Source organism: Scyliorhinus canicula, chromosome 9 (assembly GCF_902713615.1).
Source record: "Scyliorhinus canicula chromosome 9, sScyCan1.1, whole genome shotgun sequence".
Taxonomy (NCBI): Eukaryota; Metazoa; Chordata; class Chondrichthyes; order Carcharhiniformes; family Scyliorhinidae; genus Scyliorhinus; species Scyliorhinus canicula.
The window spans coordinates 34,143,789-34,164,135 of record NC_052154.1 but is presented as its reverse complement, the minus strand read 5'-3'; the positions used below and the strand labels follow the sequence as shown (position 1 = coordinate 34,164,135).

The following is a 20,347-nucleotide window of genomic DNA, read 5'->3' as shown; positions in this document are numbered from 1 at the left end:
TGTAAAGTACCTTGGAACATTCCTGACATTTAAAGCTGCTATATAAATTTATTGTTACTGCTGTTTTAACTCACAAGAATGTCACAGTTAATATTTTTGCCAATACTTTCTACTTTAAATTCGACTAGAGGATGACAAAACAAAGCTCATCAATTCTAGTACTGTACAACTGTACAAATGTCATAGTGTTGTGAGGCGGGGCTGAGTTTGAGAGACGATGTGGTGCTGTTGCAGGAGACCCATTTGAAGGGGAAGGACCAGGTTCGGCTTCGGAAGGCTTGGGTAAGTCATGTATTCCACTCGAGCTTTGATAGCAGGGCCCGGGGGGTAGCGTTATTGGTGGGTAAGAGAGTTCGGTTTGAGATGAAGAAGGTAGTGGCAGATCGGGGGGCAGATACATTATAGTAACGGGTGCCTTGGAGGAGAGGTTGGTGGTTTTGGTTGGCGTGTGTGTCCCGAATTGGGGTGATGTAGGGTTAATGAAAAGGATGTTGGCTGCCATACTAAATGTAGACACACATCAGTTAATTATAGGTGGGAACTGAAACACAGTGCTGCATCCGAAGATGGATCGATCTAAGCCGCGCTCATTGGTCCCTTAGGGGTAGGCGACAGTGTTGGCAGCTTCTATGAAGGAGATTGGTGGAGTGGACCCGCGACGGTTCTTACATCCAGGGAGCAGAGAATATTCTTATTTTTCGCCAGTGCATAATGTATACTCGAGGATTGATTTCTTTATTATGGGGAGGTCATTGTTGTCGGTGGTGAAGGAAGCGAAATACTTGGCAATTGTCATTTCAGATCATGCTCCGGATTTGGTGGATGTGGTGATGCGACAATCAATTCACACGAGATGAAGAGTTGAAGTGAACAGTGGTTTTAATCAGCTGGAACTGTGCCTGCCTGCGACTGCTCTGTACTGAGTGCCGCCTACAGGCTGCAGATCTATATACCTCCACCGAGAGGGCGGAGCCACAGGCGGAGCCCACAAGGGTATCAACATAATACAATACAATGTAATGCAATACAATGGTGAATGGTAGCAGTAATACATTCAACACATGTGATCCTGGAAAAGAGGCCAGCACAGAGGTCAGCGTGGAGGTTGGATGTGGGGCTGCTTGCAGATCAGAGTTTTTCTGTGAGGATTGAACAGTGATTGATGATTATGTAGCGTTTAATAAGAATGGGGAGGTCTCGCTGTCGGTTGTTTGGGAGGCACTGAAGGCGGCAGTAAGGGGTGAGAGCATCTCGTACAAGGCTGAGGTGGGTAGGGAGGCAAGAGGGGAGCGGCAGCAGTTGGTAGATTAAATCTTGGAGGTCGATGGGAAGTATGCGGAAGATCCCACTCTTGGTCAGTAGAAAGGAACTGAAGCTGCAGTTTGACCTTTTGTCCACAGGGAAAGCGGTATGCCAGTTGAGGCGGGCGAAGGGTATGGTGTACGAGAATGGGAGAAGGCTGGTGGTGGGGCCGGAGCAGGTGAACAGGGCGTTTGCAAAGGTTGTATAGGTCGGAGCCCCCAGGGGATAGTCGGATATGAGGGAGTTCTTGGAGGGGCTGGAGTGTCCTAAAGTAGGAGAGGAGGAGAAGGCAGAGTTGGAGGAGCCATTGGGGATTCAGGAGGTTTGGACGGCATAGGGAAAATGCAAATGGAAAAGCACCAGAGCCGGATGGGTTCCATGTAGAATTCTATAAGAGGTTTTGGGATAGGCTGGAACTGCTGTTGATGGAGATTTTTGAGCATGTGGTGGCTGAAGAGGCTCACCCGGAGGCGATGGGACAGGCATCTATTTCGCTGTTGTCAAAAAAGAATAAGGACCCGGTGGAATGTGGGTCATATTGACCAATATCTCTGTTCGATGTGGATGCCAAAATTCTTGCCAAAGTGTTGACACTTAGGTTGGAGGAGTGCCTTCCTCAAGTGGTTGGGGAGCATCAGACAGGGTTTGTAAAGGGTAGGCAGTTATCCTTGAATGTATGGCGTTTGTTGAATGTGGTACTCTCTCCATCAGAAGGGGGGGAGCTGGAGGAGGTGCGGGATGCGGAGATGGTGTTTGATTGAGTAGTTTGGAGTTATTTGTTTGCGGTAGAACATAGAACAGTACAGCACAGAACAGGCCCTTCGGCATCAATGTTGTGCCGAGCCATGATCACCCTACCCAAACCCACGTATCCACCCTATATCCGTAACCCAACAACCCCCCCCTTAACCTTACTTTTTTATTAGGTCACTACGGGCAATTTAGCATGGCCAATCCACCTAACCCGCACATCTTTGGACTGTGGGAGGAAACCGGAGCACCCGGAGGAAACCCACGCACACAGGGGGAGGACGTGCAGACTCCACACAGACAGTGATCCAGCCGGGAATCGAACCTGGGACCCTGGAGCTGTGAAGCATTTATGCTAACCACCATGCTACCCTGGAACAGTTTGGGATTGGGCCTAAGTAAGTGGCGTAGGTCAACTTTTTACATAATTATCCAAAGAAAAGTGTTATAGAACATAGAAAACTACAGCGCAGTACGGGCCCTTCGGCCCTCGATGTTGCGCCGACCTGTGAAACCATCTGAAGCCTATCTGACCTACACTATTCCATTTTCATCCATATGTCTATCCAGTGACCACTTAAATGCCCTTAAAGTTGGCGAGTCTACTACTGTTGCAGGCAGGGCGTTCCACACCCCTACTACTCTCTGAGTAAAGAAACTGCCTCTGACATCTGTCCTATATCTATCACCCCTCAATTTAAAGCTATGTCCCCTCGTGTTGGTCATCACCATCCGAGGAAAAAGACTCTCACTGTCCACCCTATCTAACCCTCTGACTATCTTATATGTCTCTATTAAGTCACCTCTCAGCCTTCTCCTCTCTAACGAAAACAACCTCAAGTCCCTGAGCCTTTCCTCGTAAGACCTTCCCTCCATACCAGGCAACATCCTATTAAATCTCCTCTGAACCCTTTCCAAAGCTTCCACATCCTTCCTATAATGTGGTGACCAGAACTGCACGCAGTACTCCAGTTGCGGCCGCACCAGAGTTGTGTACAGCTGCAGCATGACCTTGTGGCTCCGAAACTCAATCCCCCTGCTGATAAAGGCTAGCACACCATATGCCTTCTTAACAGCCCTATTAACCTGGGTGGCAACTTTCAGGGATTTATGTACCTGGATGCCGAGATCTCTCTGTTCATCTACACTACCAAGAATCTTGCCATTAGCCCAGTACTCTGCATTCCTGTTACTCCTTCCAAAGTGAACCACCTCACACTTTTCCGCATTAAACTCCATCTGCCACCTCTCAGCCCAGCTCTGCAGCTTATCTATGTCCCTCTGTATCCTATAACATCCTTCAGCACTATCCACAACTCCACCGACCTTCGTGTCATCTGCAAATTTACTAACCCATCCTTCTACACCCTCTTCCAGGTCATTTATAAAAATGACAAATAGCAGTGGCCCCAAAACAGATCCTTGCGTTACACCACTAGTAACTGAACTCCAGGATGAACATTTGCCATCAACCACCACCCTCTGTCTTCTTTCAGCTAGCCAATTACTGATCCAAACCGCTAAATCACCTTCAATTCCATACTTCCTTATTTTCTGCAATAGCCTACCGTGGGGAACCTTATCAAACGCCTTACTGAAATCCATATACACCACATCAACAGCTTTACCCTGATCCACCTGTTTGGTCACCTTCTCAAAAAACTCAATAAGGTTTGTGAGGCATGACCTACCCTTCACAAACCCGTGTTGACTATCGCTAATCAACTTGTTCTTTTCAAGATGATTATAAACCCTATCTCTTATAACCTTTTCCAACATTTTACCCACAACCGAAGTAAGGCTCACAGGTCTATAATTACCAGTGTTGTCTCTACTCCCCTTCTTGAACAAGGGGACAACATTTGCTATCCTCCAGTCTTCCGGCACTATTCCTGTCGACAAAGATGACATAAAGATCAAGGACAAAGGCTTTGCAATCTCCTCCCTGGCTTCCCAGAGAATCCTAGGATAAATCCCATCTGGCCCAGGGGACTTATCTATTTTGACATTTTCCAAAATTGCTAACACCTCCTCCTTTTGAACCTCAATTCCATCTAGCCTGGTCGACCGAACCTGAGTGTTCTCCTCGACAACATTGTCTTTCTCCAGTGTAAACACTGATGTAAAATATCCATTTAACGCTTCCCCTATCTCCTCTGATTCCACACACAACTTTCCACTACTATCCTTGATTGGCCCTAATCTTACTCTAGTCATTCTTTTGTTCCTGATATACCTATAGAAAGCCTTAGGGGTTTCCTTGATCCTATCCGCCAACGACTTTTCGTGTCCTCTCCTCGCTCTTCTTAACTCTCCCTTTAGGTCCTTCCTGGCTAACTTGTAACTCTCAAGTGCCCTAACTGAGCCTTCATGTCTCATCCTAACATAAGCCTTCTTCTTCCTCTTGACAAGTGCTTCAACTTCCTTAGTAAACCACGGTTCCCTTGCTCGACAACTTCCTCCCTGCCTGACAGGTACATACTTATCAAGGACACGCAGTAGCTGTTCCTTGAAAAAGCTCCACATTTCGATTGTACCCATCCCCTGCAGTTTCCTTCCCCATCCTATACATCCTAAATCTTGCCGAATAGCATCATAATTGCCTTTCCCCCAGCTATAATTCTTGCCTTGCGGTATATACCTATCCCTGCCCATTGCTAAAGTAAACATAACCGAGTTGTGATCACTATCACCAAAGTGCTCACCTACATCTAAATCTAACACCTGGCCGGGTTCATTACCCAGTACCAAATCCAATGTGGCCTCGCCCCTTGTTGGCCTGTCTACATACTGTGTCAGAAAACCCTCCTGCACACACTGTACAAAACTGACCCATCTATAGTACTCGAACTATAGTATTTCCAGACAATATTTGGAAAGTTAAAGTCCCCCATAACAACTACCCTGTTACTCTCGCTCCTGTCGAGAATCATCTTTGCAATCCTTTCCTCTACATCTCTGGAACTATTCGGAGGTCTATAGACAACTCCCAACAGGGTGACCTCTCCTCTCCTGTTCCTAACCTCGGCCCATACTACCTCAGTAGACGAGTCCTCAAATGTCCTTTCTACCGCCGTAATACTTTCCTTGATTAACAATGCCACACCCCCCCCCCCCCCCCCCCCCCCCCCCCCCTATTTTACCATCTTCTCTGTTCTTACAGAAACATCTAAATCCTGGAACCTGCAACAACCATTCCTGTCTCTGTTCTACCCATGTCTCCGAAATCACCACAACATCGAGATCCCAGGTACCAACCCATGCTGCAAGCTCACCCACCTTATTCCGGATGCTCCTGGCGTTGAAGTTCTTATGAATGAGGTGAACTCGGGATATTTTCAGCTGCATAGGGGAACGAGACAAGGGTATCCCATGTCCCCCTTTTGTTTGTGCTGGCGATAGAGTCCTTGGTTGTTGTGCTGAGGAGATTGGATAATGGAGGAAGATAGTGATGGGGTTGGGAGGGGAGTAGGCTATAAGGTGTCCCTGAATGCTGACCATCTTTTGTTGTATATTTCTAACCCGGGCCCCATGTTGGGGGCAATAAAGGGGCTGCTCGGGGGATTTGGGGCTTTTCGGGATTTGAAATTGAATTTGGAGAAGGGCGAGTGCTTTTTGGTTTCCTCTCCGGGGGCGGAAGCTGGCTTGCGGTATTGCTGTCTGGTGTGGTGATTACTCACTTCGGGTATCTGGGAGCGCAGATGGTTTTCATTTGAATCCAGTGCTGACTGGTCTTTTTGCTGAAGGCATTGTTTTACGGGGGTGGAATGGTTGATTTTGTCATTTCTATGGGCGGATCAGGTGACAAGGATTCGGAAGACGTTGCTTCAGACAGGGCCAAAGTCAGGGGGTATTGGATTCAACAATTATAGAGGGGGCCCTGAAAAAGAATTAGCTAAAATATACTGCAAAATAAAATGATTTTGAAACTTATTGAATTTGCAGAAATATGATCAAGCTATAAAAATTGGCTAAACTTTTGAATCCTGACCATGACTGTCTAGAGATGCTGCTAAATGTTGCAAAAGATGTACTGTAGAGAAGCAATATGATGCTACATAATTCAATGAATTTGCAACAATTTCGTAACTGAGACTAGACATGACGTAGGGAGTTCGACCGTGAAACAAATGTTTGAGAATTGTGCAGTGTCTGAAGGATAATTAATTTGGAGTAATTGATTAATATCTAATTAACCAATCACCTGTTAAGTGACTGACATTTTCCTGACGAATCAAGGGGGGGGGGGGGGGGGGGGTCTCAGCTGAGAATTAGAACCAATTAAAATAAATAAGGGGCTAAACCATAGATAAAGATTCCTTTAAGAATGTGGGGCTGGATTCTCCATTATTGGACTATGTCCCAACGCCGGCGTCAAAACTGTGGAGTTTCACAACACAAATTCTAGCCCTGCAGGGGGTTAGCAGGGACCCGCTTTTGCTGCAGATATGGGCCCCCGTACTTCCGGGTCAGAGGCCACGCATGCGCATGGTGGTGGCCTCCTGCGGCCGCGCCATGATCCATGGCGTACTTGGATCGCAGAGCTGGACCCTAAAAATAAACCACCCAATCGGCCGCGCGGCCAACCTGTACACCCGCACTAACATTTCCCGGCCGCCTATAAGGCCCCCGCTGCCATCCGATCAGCCCGCTCCCGAGTATCCCGACTGGCTGGACCGCATTAGATCCACGCCGTCGGGACTTCGGCCAGTCGCGAGCGGAGAATGGCGGAGCGGGCCTATGGCAACGGCCCCAGGTATGTCCTTGGCGGTGCGGTGTACAGGGCCCGCAGAATCAGGGAACCGGCGACGGTCCCGATTCCGTGCGGGAAAAGGATTCTCCGCCTCCACGCCGGCCGCGATTTCAACGTCGGGGTGTGGAGAATCCAGCCCGTGATCCGTATGACTGATTAGGAGAAGAATTTTATCCTTCCGAGATTCTTGAAGCATTCGTGAAAATTACTTTGACAAACCTTTGTTGAAACAACTTTTATTTTGTAATTCTGGAGTTCTATTTTCAAACCTGTTCTTTCACTCTTCAGTATCTCAAGGACTTTTCAAAGTACTCACAAAAACTTTTTGATTTAATTTTGTGCAAATGTATTCAGTGAAATCTTGAAAAATAAAGAGTGCTTTGAAGACCTCGTGAACCGGACTGAGAGCCTTATCCTGAGTAGCGATAAGAAGATCTTTCAGGGGGTTTTGCTCTTCTGAATCTGATGCATTACTGTTGGGTGGCAAACGCCAAGAAGCTGTGGGGCTGGAATAGGGAGCCGGAGGGGATGTGGTGAGGATGGAAGCAGGCTCTTGTAGGGGGTCGGGGTTGTGGGCTACAGCACCGCTTCCATTTGCCCCAGGGAAATACTCGGGTAGTCCATTGGTGATGGTCATGCTGAAGATATGGAGGCAATTTCAGCAGCACTTTAAGTTTGGGGCAGGGTTGAAGCTGGTGCTAGTTCGAGAGAATTGCGAGGTTTCGGGGGATGACGGAGCGGGGGATGGTGGAAATGAAGGACTTATTTTTGGAACGATGGTTTGGGAGTTTGGAGAAGTTGACGGAGAAGTTAGGGATTCCGCGGGGGGAGGCCTTTAGGTATTTGCAGGTGCGGGACTTTGCAAGGAAGATGTGTAGCCATAAAATCACTTCCCTATTGCTATCAGTAAGAAGTCTTACAACACCAGGTTAAAGTCCAACAGGTTTGTTTCAAACACGAGCTTTCGGAGCACGGCTCCTTCTTCAGGTGAATGGAAAGGCTTGTTCCAGAAATGGAACAAGCCTTTCCATTCACCTGAAGAAGGAGCCGTGCTCCGAAAGCTCGTGTTTGAAACAAACCTGTTGGACTTTAACCTGGTGTTGTAAGACTTCTTACTGTGCTCACCCCAGTCCAACGCCGGCATCTCCACATCTATTGCTATCAGCAGACTTACTGGGGCCATCATAATTGTACCTTGTTACACATTATAGAATAAACTTTGAATTGTAACATATGCAGTTTCTCCGTGTGGTCTGTGCTCTGTTTCATGGAGACATGGCTCACCACTGCCTCACCGCACTGTGCCATACAACTTGAAGGCTCCTCAATACACCGGACGGACTACACGGCATCATCAGGCGAAGCAAGGGTGGAGGGGTTTGCCTCCTCATCAACGCCTCCTGGTGCTTGGATGTGGTGATCCTGGTGACCTACTGCTTCCCAGGCCTGGAATACCTGCCTGTGACGTGCCACCCGTACTACCTTCCACGTGAGTTCACTTCAGCCATTATCACAGCGGTCTACATCCCACCCCAGGCAGAAGTGAGGAAGGCGCTGGACGAATTGTACACAGCTATAAATAACAATGAAACAGAACACCAGGAGGCCTTGTTCATCATGGCTGGGTTCTTCAACCAGGCCAACTTCAAGAGTATACTGCCAAAGTTCCACCAACACATCTTCTGTCCCACCAGGGGCACCAACACTCTCAACCACTACTACACAAAAATCAAGGGTGCCTACCATCCGTGCCCCGTCTGCATGTCAGAAAATCAGACCATAAGACAGTGCTCCTTCTCCCAGCATACAAGCGGGAGAATCCGGTTAAGAAAGTTGTGCAGTGCTGATCTAAGGCAACAGAAGAGCTCCTACAAGATGGCTTGGAGTCAGTGGACTGGTCCGTATTTGAGAACTCAGTGACCAACCCAAACAAGTATGCCACCACCGTCACAGACTTTATCAGCAAAGAAAGTGCCAAAGAAAGTCATACGTACATTCCCCAACCGGTAACCATGGCTGAATCGAGAGATTGACTCCCTGCTGAAGGCCAGGTCTGAGACGTTCAAGTCAGGCGACCCTGACCAATACAAGAAATCCAGGTATGACTTCCGCAAAGTCATCAGGGATGCCAAGAGACAATATCAGACCAAGCAAGAATCACAGACTAGCATCATGGACTTTAGTGGAGTGGTGTAACGACAAGAATCTCTCGCTCAATGTCAGCAAACCTAAAGAGCTAGTCATTGACTTCAGGAAGCAAAGTATCGTACACACCCCTGTCTGCATCAATGGAGATGGATGACAGCTTCAAATTCCTAGATGTGCACATCTCCAACAATCTGTCCTGGTCCAACCACATCAACGCTACGACCAAGAAAGTACAATGACGCCTATACTTCCTTAGGAAACTAAGGAAATTCGGCATGTCCACATTGACTCTTACACTTTTTACAGATGCACCATAGAAAGCATCCTATCTGGCTGCATCACAGCCTGGTATGGCAACTGGTCAGCCCATGCTCGTAAGAAACTACAGTCATGAATACAGCCCAGTCCATCACATGAACCCGCCACCCATCCATTGACTCTATCTATGCCTCTCACTGCCTGGGGAAAGTGGGCAGCATAATCAAAGACCCTTCCCACCTGGTTTACTCACTCTTCCAACTTCTTCCATCCGGCAGGAGATACAAAAGTCTGAGATCATGTACAAACAGATTCAAAAACAGATTCAAAAACAGCTTCTTCCCCATTGTTACCATACTCCTAAACAACTCTCTTATGGACTGATCAGATCTCTTCACACATCTTCTGTACTGAGTAGTCTATCTGCTTCACCCGATGCCTGTGTCTATGTATTTACATTGTGTATTTTATGTTTGCCCTATGTGTTTTATTTTCAAGCTTGGAATAATCTGTCTGAACTGTACGCAGAACAATACTTTTCAATGTACCTCGGTACACGTGACAATAGACATAACATAGAACATTACAGCGCAGTACAGGCCCTTCAGCCCTCGATGTTGCACCGACCTGTGAAACCATTCTCAAGCCCATCCACACTATTCCCTTATCATCCATATGCCTATCCAATGACCATTTAAATGCCCTTAATGTTGGGGAGTCCACTACTGTTGCAGGCAGGGCATTCCACGCCCCTACTACTCTCCGAGTAAAGAACCCACCTCTGACATCTGTCCTATATCTATCTCCCCTCAATTTAAAGCTATGCCCCCTCGTGCTAGCCATCACCATTCGAGGAAAAAGGCTCTCACTGTCCACCCTATCTAATCCTCTGATTATCTTGTATGCCTCAATTAAGTCACCTCTTAACCTTCTTCTCTCTCACAAAAACAGTCTCAAGTCCTTCAGCCTTTCCTCATAAGATCTTCCCTCCATACCAGGCAACATTCTGGTAAATCTCCTCTGCACCCTTTCCAATGCTTCCACATCCTTCCTATAATGCGGCGACCAGAACTGCACGCAATACTCCAAATGCGGCCGCACCAGAGTTTTGTACAGCTGCAACATGACCTCATGGCTCCGAAACTCAATCCCTCTACCAATAAAAGCTAACACACCGTACGCCTTCTTAACAACTCTATCAACCTGGGTGGCAGCTTTCCAATCTGTCTGAAGTTGGCTTCTCAGAGACAAACTGTCCTTGTAATATCTGTTACACAAAGTGATTTCTTCATCTGAATTGAAGAATTCTACTTCCCAGGAAAATGGTGAAACTGTAGGTTTTTAAATGTTTGCAGTGTACTATCTAGTATAAAATGATGCACAAATTGTCTTCTTCAGTCCCTCCTGTCTGTCCCTTGGTTTTACCCAAACGGGCTAATTCGGTATTGAGAATACTGGCCAGTCCTTTGGGTACCGTGAGGCATCCTAAACTACCTGCTATAAATGTCAGCTGCTAAAATTTTTTTAAAGTAATCCTTCCCCCTTTTCCACTTGCAAAGGTGCCATAGGTGCATGATGGGGTGTGACTGTGACCTTATGCTTTTTACACTGCAGGAAGCACAGAATGGTTATCCATAAGAGTAATATTACCTTGCCAATTGTCATCCCTATCCTGGTTATTTCCCACCAGCTAGTTAAATGATTTCCTGCAGTTCCCGGAATAAATAAATCCCACCAATGGTGTGTCCCTGATTGTTTCAGTCTGGTGGAAGTTGGGCAGCTAGGCTCACCTGTAATCATTCCCTATGGGTCTGTTCTTTGGAGCTTCTGGCATAATCCTGAACCATTTCTGCAGCTCTCTGCATGGCTTGTCAGATCTCCTACCCTGGAGTGTTGTCGATATATAGTGAGTCATTCCACCAGGCACCAAACGAGTAACCTGAATTTTTTAATACAGGTCAGCGAATCTGTAACTTGTAATCAAAAATTAATTGCTTTAACAAAGTAAGCCCCCAGAGGTTATATCTGTCTCTGGGCGAATTATGCATCACTAGGTGGGGTCCAATTGGAACGCTTTAAATACCTCCTCTATTAGTAAGATGTCAACAATTATTTTGCTGTTGTTGTGTAGAGACTCAAAGGACTGACATATAATGTTCCGATTCTGAGCAGCATTCTGTAGTGCTTACGTACATCAGGCCCTACTTATGGGCTATGTAGACCCGGCTCGGTAAACCCAGCCCCCTTTCTCTGTCCCCATTGATTTAAATCTATAACTGTCCTCAGAAATCCTGTTAGCTACGCTTTCCTCTGGAACAGACATGATAAATTTTATAGCTCCTTTCTCTGTGCCCCACTTGGTTCAGTGACTACCAATTCATGTCTGGCTCAGTGGACAGTAAGAACATTTATTTTGTACAGGGAGACAAATAAGTGTTGAAGAATAGTGCCGAAATTAAATCCCCAATGTCTGAACGAACATCCACTAGCAGATCTCAAGCTAAACTATCAGACGTCCTTGCTTTGGCCTGTGTCCGAGTGGCTTTAATTACCCCGGGATTTGTTCGGGTAAGTGATTCTAAGAGCCCTTCACCCTGTAAATCTACATGGTCAGTGCATGCTCAGTCCCATAAGCTCCGTACCATAACCCCTTTCCCACTTCTATAGACACCCAAGAGGAGTAAGTGTTCAGTTTGAATAATTCTACTGAGTTGACAACCGCGTTTGCACATCCAAATATCTCCCAGGATGGTTTTTTTATGTCTTATTCGGGATTCTGGAGCAATCCAGTACATGTAATCATCAGTTACTTGTGGGACCATCCCTCTGATTAAAGTTTGTTTCTGTTTCTTGTTTCAGTGATGAATTAATATTTTGGTATCTCCATTGTTGATATCTTGAGCACATCATCTCAAAATCTGATGTAATTGGTATTAAATCACACCCTTATTAATGACTTGATGCGTTGGACAGATTATCTGAAGATTCCTGTTACTCCTCCCTGGTCACTTGGAGTGAGTTACTTTGTTTTTAAATTACATAAAGTCACATCATTGTTTATAGGTTTGGTCTACTCAATATAACTATACATTCAGTATTTTGACTTAATTTTGAGGGAGGTAGACAGTTTGTATCAGTGATTGTTCAACCTTGACATCTCACATCACTGCCTTCAGGCCATATATTCGTCCTCCCTTGTCAGTTTTGAGTATGATGCTAAGACCGAGTAATGCGATGAGCTTTGGACCCCGAAGTCACTATAAAACCATCATGGGTTGCCATACTTAGATTATGTGTTCACTAAACGAAAATAAATAAATTAACATTGGTTTCTCTACCTTGAGGCTGAGATTGCCTGGGCATTTAATGCCCCACATAATACCTCCACTGCTGTGCATGTTATTGTGTTTCCTGCTGTGAGTGTGGGCACTAGACTGGCTTAACCCGTGTCACCGCAACTCACAAACAAAACAAAATCTGACCACTTGCTATGTTACTAATTTGATACTTTGCTCCCTATGTATTGCTTCCACAGTGGGCTAAACAGCTGGCTTGTAATGCAGAACAATGTCAGCAGCGCGGGTTCAATTCCCGTACCAGCCTCCCCGAACAGGCGGCGGAATGTGGCGACTAGGGGCTTTTCACAGTCACTTCATTGAAGCCTACTTGTGACAATAAGCGATTATTAAATGTCATTTCAACTTGTGAGTCACATATAATAAGCTTGCAGTTTTCACAGGGTGAGATCTTACTCCTTCGTCCCTTATCTCATTCTTATTCTTTATCACTTTTGTTTTATCTAGCCCTTGAGTGTGGTGATCTGTGCAGGCTGAAAATTCAGTTCTCGGTTGTTTTTTTTAGATTCCGGTTTTCTCTTTACATAACTTGTATTAAATTCCATTTTATTCCATAATCTATTGTAATTTGAATGTACAAGGAGGGAGACAGAGAACCTGGTGGAGTGGTGTAACGACAACAATCTCTCCCTCAATGCCAGCAAAACTAAAGAACTGGTCATTGACTTCACGAAGCAAAGTACTGTACACACCCCTGTCAGCATCAACAGGGCAGAGGTGGAGATGTTTAGCAGTTTGAAATTCCTAGCGGTGTACATCACCAAAAATCTGTCCTGGTCCACCCATGTCGACGCTACCACCAAGAAAGCACAACAGCATCTATACCTCCTCAGGAAACTAAGGAAATTCAGCATGTCCGCATTAACCCTTACCAACTTTTACAGATGCACCATAGAAAACATCCTATCGGGCTGCATCACAGCCTGGTATGGCAATTGCTCGGCCCAGGACCGCAAGAAACTTCAGAGAGTCGTGAACACCGCCCAGTCCATCACCTGAACCTGCCTCCCATCCATGGACTCCACCTACACCTCCCGCTGTCTGGGGAAAGCGGGCAGCATAATCAAAGACCCCTCCTGTGGTGATTGTAGATCTGACTAGATGCAATACAACTGAGCAAGCACTAGAGGGAGCACGGGAGAGCTATATATGCACAGGGACAGGAAGTGACGAGACACTTCACGGAAGGCAGAACTCGTAGCAGGACACAGACACACAGGCAGGCAGTATTTGAGGTAGCCGTAAGTTAAGCTCTGAAGAGAGAACAAATTCACAGTAAAGCATCTTCTCCACCTTTGAGACTACGAGCTTTATTAAGACACGAGGAACAACACATGGTACCAGGATGGGCTTCAGGCGCTTACTACAGGACAACTCAGAACAAACTACAGAAAGAACAAAATGGCATGAAAATCTCCTACTGGACATTCGACTTGGGAAGACATCGCTTATTCGAGGATATGGCTTGGAATCCCACCTCAGCTGGACATGACTGGCAATGTAAGAAATGTCTGGAAAATGTTTAAACAAATGTTTGATTTATATATCATAGCTAATGATGTAGCAGCAGCCTCAGACGAAATTAAAATAGCAATGCTCATCACAGGACATTGAAGCTAGGAAAGTATATAATGGATTTAAATACTCAAAAGCTGAAGACAGCAACAACTTACAAACAATACTAAACAAATTTGAAGAGTACTGTAAGGAATTTGAACAGCACGGTATGCTCAGAGGCCAAACTGCACAGAGACTGAGTGATGCAAAACTCTACAAACAGAAAGGCTTCAGTCAAGAAATCGCGAGTGAAAAGTACAGATCAAAAAGAAGAAATACCTAGAATTTTTCACAAAGCCAAACGCTGAAATCCAGTCCAGATCAAAAGGAAAAGGTAACTTACAACTTTCAGAAAGAAAAAACGCTGAAATCCGCGATAAAATGGCGTTGGACCACATTTTATAGTCTCGGGCACACAAGGAACAAAAAACCTCATCTGCGCATGCGCAGGAAACGGAAGCCGCGCATGCGCAGTTACAATCACCCGTTTATCGTTCTGTACATGCGCCAGCCGCGCATGCGCAGTTTAAAAATGTTTGTGTTGCTGATCGTCATGCGCATGCGCAATGCCGCGCATTCGCAGTGGACACAAAACCGCACAGTGAAGGAAGGCCGATTTCCGCATGCGCAATTGATTCCTACGCATGACGTCACGAGCGTCATGACGTCTGAACATCCGAACCACGCCTACTTAAAAGGGAAATGCCCGATAATTGAAAACAAGATACTTAAAGCGGTAAAACCAAACTTTCTTGCCTCAGAAGACAAAAAAACACCTGAACTTAAACCAGCAGTTAAAAACAACTTGCACAACACCCTGGAAAAAGCAGTCTGCACCACCCAAAGTGAAGAGAACAAAAAAAAATCCGAAACAAAAAAGGATGATTTGTTTTTCGAAGAATACTACTCAGACATGGCTGAGTTATTCGGATATGCTGATCACAGCATCAGTGACACGGTCGCAAAGCTCAACACGAATCTACTCGTGGTAGATGAATCCAACCAAGATGATTTGGTTTTCGAAGAATACTACTCAGACATGGCTGAGTTATTCGGATATGTTGATCACAGCATCAGCGACACGGTCGCAAAGCTCAACACGAATCTACTCGTGGTAGATGAATCCAACACCATGGTGCCATGGCAGATCGTCGATAAATTGGATGACAGCAATACCCAAGACGAAGACAACGCCACACAGAGAGCACAGAAAGACTCCACAGAGAGAGCGATGACAGGCTCCACAGTGAGAGTGATGAAAGACTCCAAAAGGGAAGCAAGCAAACACTCCCTGGCGAACACCATGCATGAACAAGACCATGAAGGTCAACCCGCCGTATCTGAGCAACCGCACGCAGACTATGAAAGTCTACCAAGCTCACATAAACAAGAAGAAGACAATGTACATATATCCACTGCATGCAGAAACAGTGACAAGGTGATCACACTCGACATACAGGAGGTACAGGATCACAGTGAGACTGACAGTTCTCAGCTTGTCTGTACAGAAGCACAGAGTAGGGCCACCCAAGAGTCCAGAGAGACCATGCCAATAGAGACCATGCAGATTTTGACTCCAGAAGAGGAGCACCAAGAGTCCAGTGAGACCACATCAACAGAAACCATGAAGATTTTGACTCCAGAAGAGGAGCACCAAGAGTCCAGTGAGACCACATCAACAGAAATCATGAAGATTTTGACTCGGGACGAGGAGCACCAAGAGTCCAGAGAGACCGCGTCAAATGAAATCGTGAAGAATTTGACTCCAGAAGAGGAGCACCAAGAAAGCAAAGACGACGAATCAAATCCACCACAAATGACTGATGTCACCAGCATCAATGCAACATCAGATCATTCTCACCATTCTCGAGACGAAACGTTCAATGACTCAAATTATCCACACTGGACACTCATTGAGCATAATAAGAAAAACAAAAGGCAAAAGAAGCACAGCAGAAACGAGAACAACAACAGCAAGAACAAAAGCAACATGAAGCGGGACAAGAACAACAAAAATCGCAAGAAGCACTGCAGAAACAAGAACAACAAGACCACCAACAAAAACTACAAGCACAACGACAAAAACTACAAGAAGAACAATAAAACCAACAAGAAGCATAACAAAGATAGCGACAACAACAAAGACAGAAACGACAAAAACAGCAACAAGAACGGCAACGAAAACAACAAAGACAGGAACGACAGAAACAACAGCAATGAAACAACGGCTTGTACAAAATGGTACAACGCTGCACATGAAGGACAATGCCACAGCACACTGCAAAGCAATGACAAGACTACAAACATGCCATGGGATGACAGCGAATCGCACAAACTCACATCTGCTCCAGAACAAGCAAGCACACCAGCTTTCAAGGCAGATGACATAATAAATCGATACCACAAACACAGAAAAAAGTCCATGTCAGTCAACATCAGTGGTTCGACCATGCAAACACCTCGGGATGACGCATTGGTTACTTAAAATAACAAGAACACCGACAACATTCACCGCGTCAACAACAACAAAAGAAAAAACTCAGTGAACAAATTCATCAAGTTTGGACTCATAAATGTTTTTATTAAGATTGGACTCAAATATAAATTGGCTTTGTAAAATATGCAATAGCACCATCTCTTGTATAGATACACATACCGTAAGTAATCTAACTGTTTTGTACAATTTTCTTTAACAATGTACAGAAAATATGTAAAGAAAAAAGGGGGGATGTGGTGATTGTAGATCTGACTAGACGCAATACAACTGAGCAAGCACTAGAGGGAGCACGGGAGAGCTATATATGCACAGGGACAGGAAGTGACGAGACACTTCACGGAAGGCAGAACTCGTAGCAGGACACAGACACACAGGCAGGCAGCATTTGAGGTGGCCGTAAGTTAAGCTCTGAAGAGAGAACAAATTCACCATAAAGCATCTTCTCCACCTTTGAGACTACGAGCTTTATTAAGACACGACTCCCACCTGGCTTACTCACTTTTCCAACTTCTTCCATCGGGCAGGAGATACAGAAGTCTGAGAGCACGCACGAACAGACTCAAAAACAGCTTCTTCCCCGCTGTCACCAGATTCCTAAATGACTCTCTTATGGACTGACCTCATTAACGCGACACCCTTTATGCTTCATCCGATGCCAATGCTTATGTAGCTACATTGTATACCTTGTGTTGCCCTATTATGTATTTTCTTTTATTCCCTTTTCTTCCCATGTACTTAATGATCTGTTGAGCAGCTCGCAGAAAAATACTTTTCACTGTACCTCGGTAGATGTGACAATAAACAAATCCAAATCCAATCCAATCCAATCTCTGAATGATTAGATTGATACTCGTTTCACTCTGACACTCCCCACTTGCAGATCACCTAACTCAATATCATTCAAAATAATATTGGTGCATGGACTTAGACCATTCTCCAGCTCTCCATTTGCTTACAAACTTCATTGATGACTTTACTAGTAAAATGTGTCCCTTGATCAGCGTCCATTTGAACACCCCCTCCTCCCCATCTGGGTATGGTTCTCCCGATTCCACTTTTGCTACGGTCAAGGCAGAGCAGCCCTGAAAGGGGAACGCTTCTATCCACCTAGTAAATTGGTCCAAAATTACGAAACAATACCTCTTGCCCTTTGAAGGGGCAGTGGACCTGAAAGATCGATCTGTATCAGTTCCCAAGGTTCTCGGGGGTGAGACTGATGGTGTAGCCTTATTTTTACTGCTTTTCCGCGGTTGTACTGGACACAGGTCACACACTGTTGAGATTTCCATTCATCTGTATTCATCTTGTGGACATCCTCACCAGGTTTATTTTCTACCAGCTCTTTAGTTGTTCCAATCCAAATGATTTACCCTTTCACTTTAATTTTGCTCTTTTTGACAGGCATTGGTGTGTTTGATTCTGTCCCAATTGTTTTTAAAAATCAGTTTTTCTACGGAGTATGTATCAGTGTCTTGATCACTTTAATGGTGTTGCTTCACTCTATTGGCCCCATTAACCATTTCATGCCAAGCTGTTTGTCAAGTTTGTTCTCAGGAGATACAGAAGTCTGAGAATACGCACAAACAGAGTCAAAAACTGCTTCTTCCCCGCTGTTGCCAGACTCCTAAACGACCCTCTTATGGACTGACCTGATTAATACTACACCCCTGTATGCTTCACCCGATGCCAGTCTCTATGTATTTACATTGTGGATCCTGTGTTGCCTTATTATGTATTTTCTTTTTATTTACTAAATGTTCTGTTTGAGCTGCTCGCAGAAAAATATTTTTCACTGTACCTCGATACACGTAACAATAAACCAATCCAATCCAATCCAAGTAGTGTGCATACATGGGACCTGCTCTTCAGTGAATAATAGCACAGAATTTTAAACCATTTAAAGGGTCTATTTTGAACTGCTTTCCTGCCCATTAGTAACTTCACATATAAATCATCTGCAGACATATGCAGTGCCCCAAATGTCACGTCAGTCACTCTTGAACTTTTTGCCATCTTATCAAAAGTTCTCAAAGTTGTTGCTTATCTCTCCATGTATGTTCCAGATTTCTTGGGCTATGGCCAGAGTATCAAACTTTGTTCTCTTAAATATAAACATAGACAAGGACACAAATATTACAAAGAAAAAGTTTATCAATTTACTAGCTTCCTCTAGACTTTCCCCTTCATATCAATGCCAGATTGAAATATGCAATTGAATTGCACCCAATATTTCAATTCCCAATTGCTGTTTTGATTTCCTGTCTTTATTGTCTACCCTCACTTACTTAATCTTATCCCAATCATAAACCTTGGAGAAATCTTGCAGTCCAATAAAATAACTTCATTTTTAAAACTGAAACCTTGAACATATTCTCTGTCAGCCAACTCCGGAATAGGGAAATGCAATTGGGCAGAGAATCGGTACCGATGCTGAAATCGTGGCAGGCGCTGGTTTCATGCCAAATCTCAATTCTCTGTCATCTTAACAGCGGCGTCAATGTTTTCCACTCCGCACATAACAGTAAATGTCGTTGACATGTCATTAGCGGGCCTGACCCTGTATTCTCCGGGGCCTCTGCGATTCTCCACCTCCATTCAGTGGAATTGCTGATGACAAGGTTCACTTGGGTTTTTAAAAATTGAGAAACAGGCGCAATGGCTGGTGAGGGAGGGAGAGGAGGTTGGACACGGAGAGACGTGATCGTGGGTTGCCGTCCTGACACTGGCCGGGCTGGCTGGCGTTGGGGGTGCCCTGCCAGGGCGGGGAGGGTGGGTGATGGGGGGGACAGGCCAGGTTGAACCCCATTTGATTGGAACAACGTCCAGTCATAGGCAGCCATTGCCACAGCCTGCAAGGCAGCCATCTTGCTGCACAGTCCACTGACCACCCACCTTGACCCCTGGTTCTGCAGAGTGCCACTGGCTGTATGGGTGCCCCCTACCCCACACCACAGCCCCCACCCTCCACACAACCATCCCCGCACCCCAGGCTCCACCTTCCACCACACCCTCCGCCATACCACCCAGCCCTCCAATCAGTCGCAAGGGGGGCATCACATGGCCCATCCAAGGGTAATGCCCACAGTAGCCCCAATAGAGGAATGTTGGATAGGGACCACGGAGCGTACCGTTGGCATGGACAGCACCAGCCGATGGTACCCATGGCAGCAGGGATGGGCACCATGGCCAGAGGCCCCAAAGGTGCTGGGCACCGATGTGGCCAGGGATGCGGGGATGGTGGTGGGGGAGGGGGGGGGGGGGGTTGGAACATGCGGGGGCAGGGTCCATAGTGTCAACCGGGGCCACTCTGTAGCCCGACGGACCTTGTTGGGTATGGAGGAATGCATCACGCAAACTTGTCAGCCCCTATAACCCCCTGCAGACAATGGATATAGAATTCAACCAGCAATGGTGGCTTTCATGCTAGTCGCCGCAGCCGTGGGGGATGCATTGCGGCTATACGAGCTGGAGCTGCTTGAAGAGGAGCATGATGCAGCAGTGGAACGTGCCCCAGAGGAACAGGAGGCAGCCGCTGAAGATGGAGGGCTGGACGCCCAACAGGCTGAGGAGGAGGAGGAGGTGCAAAGGAGGCGCCGTATGAGGCCTTGTATGTCCCACCAGCGCCTGTCATTCGATGACTCGCCGGACCGGGCATGTGTCGAAGACTCTGGCTGAGCAGGGAGCCAGTGCGACACATCTGCGAGATGATGGGGTATGGGGAGGACA

At 46.0% G+C, this 20,347-nt stretch overlaps 1 protein-coding gene across 1 annotated transcript in view; it reads left to right on the top strand.

Moving 5' to 3' along the window:
- Positions 1 to 20,347, top strand: part of sult5a1 (sulfotransferase family 5A, member 1) — a 173,452-nt gene that overhangs the window by 98,304 nt on the left and 54,801 nt on the right. The window lies entirely within an intron of this gene.